A 6,105-nucleotide genomic window follows, 5' to 3' on the forward strand; every position below is an offset into this window, starting at 1 on the left:
GTGTGCTCATCTAGATACCTTGGCAGGTGTCGCGGGATAGCTTGTGGACAGGTTTCACCAAAAACAACAACAAAAAAAAGCCACTGACTACCACAAGATGTTCTCAATTTTTGTACCATCCTCTTAATAAAATCAGTGAAGGTCATGGCTGCAATAAACCTTTTGTTCTCCTCAAATGGATGTTTTACCAATGGCTATGTCTGAGAAGGACACAGGGACAGGTTCATTTTGTATAAATTTGTGAGATAAATGGAGGGGAGAAAGAAAAAGATTTCCTTTGTTTTTAGCACACACCGTGTATGTGGACAATAAAACTCAGTATCAAGCATGTTGTCGCCCGTGTCTTTTCCATTTACCCATGTGTTCAGTTCACAGAGGCTTCTAGCTGTAGTTGTGTGCTTTATTTTAGTAACTCCAATGGAAAATATTCTTCATCGACATCAGATGGGTGACAGATGAAGTTATTTCCCAGTGGTTCATATAAAAGAACAGCAGTCTGCAAGCAGCACAGTTTAATGTAGTCTTTGAAGAATAACTCTGATGTACTGATGAGCCACGTTTGTTGGAAGGAGAAATAAAAAAATATGTCTCCCAAGAAGTGGTGTATTGCTACAAAAATAAGAGTAATGTTTGAGTTTATTTTTACTGGGTATTTTGGCCAAATAAGTGGGGACAGTTTAGATAAAATGAATGATAAATAATCGACACCTGCAAGGCAAAGACCTGAAACTGATTTACTTTGTAAGAACAGTTTGCACTTAAAGAGAAAAAGACAAATAATGAATGTTGCCTATGAAAACTCCCCTTCTTATCCCGCCTTGAATAGCAAAGAGTGCCACTGCCTCGGAGGGTGGAGGGTATTTGGTCACCAAATAGTATCAGCCTGTATAAGAATACCAAAGGACCTAAAGTCAAATGGTGTAACTTTTAAGTTAAGTTTCTGTGATTGCACACACACACTGTGAACAGTGAAACCGGCAACCCTCCAGTCACAAACCCGGTTCTCTAACCTTTAGACCACAGCTGCCCAGCTTACTTCTGTGTGGTCATCTTCATATTGATACAAATCTACATAAGTCACCAACAGATGTACATATGAACACCCTTAAATTCTAGTGCATCCTCTTTGTTATAAAGAACAGCAGACCTGCGCATAGAGAGCATAATTTAAAAAGATATCACTATGGAAAATCAGGTATGTAATGACTGTTACATGAATGCTGTAACAGCAGTACTGTCTATAACGATCCCCCCAGTGTTGTAGAACTCGAGATCGGTCTTGGTCTCGAGACCGGTTTCGAGACCACTTTTTGAAGGTCTTGGTCTCGTCCCGGAATCGACTGCATTTTTACTTGGTCTTGTCTCGGTCTCAGACATAGAGGGCTCAGAATTTTATTTCAGGACCGGTCAAGACCACAACTTCAGAGATATCAACTACGGCGAAGTTAGCTTGAAATTAGACATTTGCCTGACGTTCACCACGTAGCTAGATCTCTATCTCGTTAAAAGTTATATAACCTACTTACACATTATGTTATCCTGCCTTGTATTCAGTTGTGAAATTATAGTGTTTGAACATAGCATTAAATGCAGATGAACAGTTTAAGGCATGTTGTTGCATCCTACCGTTCGTTTTGCACGGAGATGGTGTTTCAAAATAAAAGTGTCTTGAAAGCTGAAGAGTAATTTGTGTGGTGCAAGTAGAATATCGGTGAAGTACAAGGCCAGGTACAGTCAACAAATTTTGAATGTTCATATATTATGTTCAGTTTCTCTTTAAACAATACCCATGACTGCTCTGCTCTTCTGAATAATAACAATAACACATTTTGGGACCTTTCTGTTCAAAGGTTCAACCTAGTTCTGGTGACCAACCGGGCATCTAGACATTCTATTTCAACTTAGATTTCAATAACTGATGAAAATCAATTAAATGACCGTAAAAGTATGACTGTGAAATCGGAATATATATCTAAACTGAGTCTTGGTCAATTTCAAAGGTCAGGCCTGGTCCTAGTGACTAACAGATGTAGACATTTTATTTCATCTAAATATCAATAACAACCTGAAATTGATGAAATAAACACATTAATACAGTTTTGAAACTTCTCAGAAACCTGATTCAACTTGTCGCCTGGTAACGTAGCCATTGGCCCTGAAAAGTAGGCGTACTGGTGACTGGTATTATTGGCCAAAATGTGCAGTCTAAATGGGTCCCCAGCACAGGAGTTGAGAAACACTGAAATGTACCAGGTGACAAAGGTCATTTTATCCAGACTAAATCTCTGAGCAAGACTTATCATGGCTAGAGTAGAACTGTACATCTTTGATTTTAACTAGTCTGTGTAAGGTGGGACATTCCTGCAGGAAATTGAAGACCTGTGTGGTTCCTGTGTGGTTCTCCAAATTTCTCATTCTAGCGGATCCATAAGAAGGCACTATCAATCAGTCATACTAGCACTTAAAACTGTGCTGCAAACTGTATACATAGCCTGGTATGTTGGTCTACAGAATGTTTTGGGTGAACTCACTCCATATTTTAGCATATGGTTCAGAAAAATAATTCCATCTCAGGCATCTGACCTTTCCAATGCTGCCAAAAAGAAAGGATTCTGCTAAACCATAATGAAGTACAAAAACCTATTCAAAATATCTCACATCACTAGATTCAATTATATCACATTCATTTTAACATGCCCTCCAAAAACAATTTGAACTGCTGTATAAAGTTTAGCCAATTTTATGTGAGGTCGCATTGTATCACGATCAAAGCCAAAAGTCTAATTGCAATTCCAAATGGATTATAGGTGATATTTTGACAGCGAAAAACATGAAGCTAAAACCTTAAAGAAGTTGTTTGCAACAGCATGAAAACTCTGTGAACTTTAAATGACATCTCAAAGCCTGAAACTTCTCTCAGCATGCTGTACCTGGGTTTGGGTCAGGTTAATGGAATGCAGTAGCTCTAAATCCAGGCTTAGAGAGTCTTTGTACTCTACTTTTGTCAAGCTCCTCCTGTGGACGGAATTTCTTGGTGTTTGGGGCTCTCTTGAAAATCTGGAAGATTCATAAGGACCATCCCTCTGGGAGGCTGTTCATAGGGGTACACAGTGTGTGTGTGTGTGTGTGTGTGTGTGTGTGTGTGTGAGGAGAGAGAGAGAGAGGTTAATCTCTGTCTCACAGAGCGCTATCTTGTTAATAAAGCTGAAATCAACAGCGCGATTTACTTGAAGGAAAAACGGGTAAGTCTCATAATGTCTCCTCTTGCGGAATTACTTAAGCAATAAAGTTACCAGTTGAAAATTAAGAGCAATGGGCATATGTATTCATACTTTTGTACAATGGAGAGCAGTATGAGAAATGAGCAGTTGATGGAGACTGTGATAAGTGAGCAAGTTTGACATGCACTACTAATAGGTTATCCCATCTGAAGCCAGACAGGCTGTGTGAGAATCATCAAAACGGGAACAAAAGTGATGGCTCAAGCTACTTTTTGGTTGTTAGAATAGAACTCAATTACGAGAAATATAGTCAGAATTGTGAGAAAAAAAAGTTGGAATTGCGAGAAAATAAAGTCAGAATTGCGAGAGAAAAATCACAATCAAGCAAACTGGCAGGCACAGTCAGTCTGTATATGTGTCTGCCTTTACACAGTGGAATTTTGCATGTCTGTATTTGCATATCTTCAAACAACTCTCCTTTTACTACTCACACAACTACTCACACATTTGCTTACAGCCAAACCACTGACGACATGCCATGTAAAGTCTTCCTTCACAGCTCCTCTCCAAAAATAACACATTTACATTTACTTTTATACATTTAACAGACACGTTTATCCAAAGTGATTTACAAGTGAGCCAAAATACAATCCAAGCATGCAGCCGCTAAGGAGCTGGCTGTGGTATAAAATTCTAAAATTAAGTTTAACTGTAGCCCATATACAAGCACAAGAATATGGGAAGGAAGCCAAAAAAGACTGAACTTCAGACAGATACAGGTAGAAATGGTGCGAATGATTGGGGGCAGCAAAAATGCAAGAGAAGAAGTCATCACCCAACTCAAGGGATGAACCAGTGCTAATAAGAATGCTATGAACAACAATTAACAAAACAGCTTTACTTCTGCAATAGTGACAAAGTGCGTCTGCTTCACCATAATCTAAACCTATAATATACCATTCACAATAGAGTATCTCTAAAGTCAGCGCTGACTGATACCTGTTGTAGAGTACCAGAAAATGTACATCATAAGTAAATGGACACAGGACAGCGTAAGCATCAGTAGAGAGTATTTATAAGGGAGTGCCAGGTAATATACATCAGGAGACAAGTAATACAGTGGATCATAGGTCATTTGAGCTATGAGTCAGTAGGTAGGGGTCGATTGGAAGAGAGAGGCATGTGGTAACAGCAATATATATGCTCCTACTGCTTATAATGCACACCAGATCAGATATGCTGCTAATTTGTCTTTCTTTCTTTACTTTCATATTGTGCTTAGCAAAAGTGCAGACCAAGCAATATCACCAGCATGCTGTAGCTTAGATGGAAAATGGACAGGGGTGACATTACAGTTGTATGTGTGTGTGTGTGTGTGTGTGTGTGTGTGTGTGTGTGTGTGAGACACAGCTAGAGGGAGAGTGAGAGAGATATATTGCTTGACATTTAAATCAAAACATCATCACCAGCTTCTTAAAATGTCCCTCTTTCTAAGTCTCTGCATCTTCCTCTCCTTTCAGATGTTCTTGTACATTACAATTAATGTGTACATATAATCCATCTTTACACTGACAACAGCAGAACAATTCATTTTAAATTAAAGTTTCCATTTTTTTTTTTTTGACAAAATCAAATGTAAGGTTAATTTTCAAACTGCAGACAAAGAAAGTTATCCAACAATGTTAATCAGAGAAAAAGCCAGGTGCAGAACATGATCAAAGAAAACCCAATGAATGTTAATGTTCCTCTAAGGACTGAACACACCTACCTAACACATGCCAGACAGTACCAGCACAAAAGCCTCAGTCTGTCTTATGAGTTTTAGAGACTATTTGATGCCATTGCACCATATCATCAGTATAGGGGAAGACAGAGGTGCGGAGAGGTGTGGGGATTTGGACAATAAAGTAGGTGCTATGGAGTGCCGAGCAAACAGAGCAGAGATGAACAGGGCTTTACAATGGAATTGGCAAAGCTAGCTCCCGCCATCAGTCAAAAGTCCATGCCAAGACTGAGAAATTTCATTGAGAACAGATATGAGGTGGGGGGAGGGGCAGGGTGGGGGTTGTTCAGGCGATTCAGTGTTGATACACATAGGAAGTGGATAGATTTGATCTAGATCAAGTGCGGCGTCAGTCACGGTGCGAGCTTAGAGGTGACCTATTGATCTCGTGTTTCTGGTGTTACTCATTTGTTTGGAAAGATAAGGTGCTGTCATGATTGAGAGTATGTATTTGGAAACTTCTGTAGGTGCTGAATATTTTAAATGGCTGTGGAACAGTGGGAGTTGGTTTCGGCCTGCCCAGGTTGTTTGTAAGTGTCACTGTCAATCCATCTAATTCATTCCGTCAGGTGTTATGGACATAAGAGGAGTATTTCAGATAAGAAAGGGTTGATACGCAATTTTGTGAGATGTCTAATTTGAATATATACAACATATTTTTTGACAGTGCTCTTAACCTTTTAAAGGAAACTGCTGTGTTGGCTTTTCAATGTGTCTATCAGTCTGTCAGTCAGTGTGTTTGTGTGTGTGTGTGAGTGTGTGTGTGTGCGTGCTCGTGTGCCCGCACATGTGGTGATGAATGAAACACACCTTATATTTGCAAAAGGTATCAAACTGGCTTCTGAAAAGACAAATGGAGATCAGAAATGCTTTTCACAGTTCAGAAATTTTGAAATACTATTTGAAATTAACAGGTTAAAAAAGTGAGTGTTGTGTACGCTGCAGGTTTGTGTGTAGCATATAGAATCCTCTGTCAGGTACCAGCTCAGTTCTGAATATGCATTTCTGCTGATAGGACTGTGTTTTTTATCAGGGTCTTCCTGTGAAAATATTCCCTGGACCACAATTGGCTAATGCATTTGCATATTTGAGTGTTAGTCT

This window comes from Chanos chanos, chromosome 5 (genome assembly GCF_902362185.1).
Source record: "Chanos chanos chromosome 5, fChaCha1.1, whole genome shotgun sequence".
NCBI classification, from domain to species: domain Eukaryota; kingdom Metazoa; phylum Chordata; class Actinopteri; order Gonorynchiformes; family Chanidae; genus Chanos; species Chanos chanos.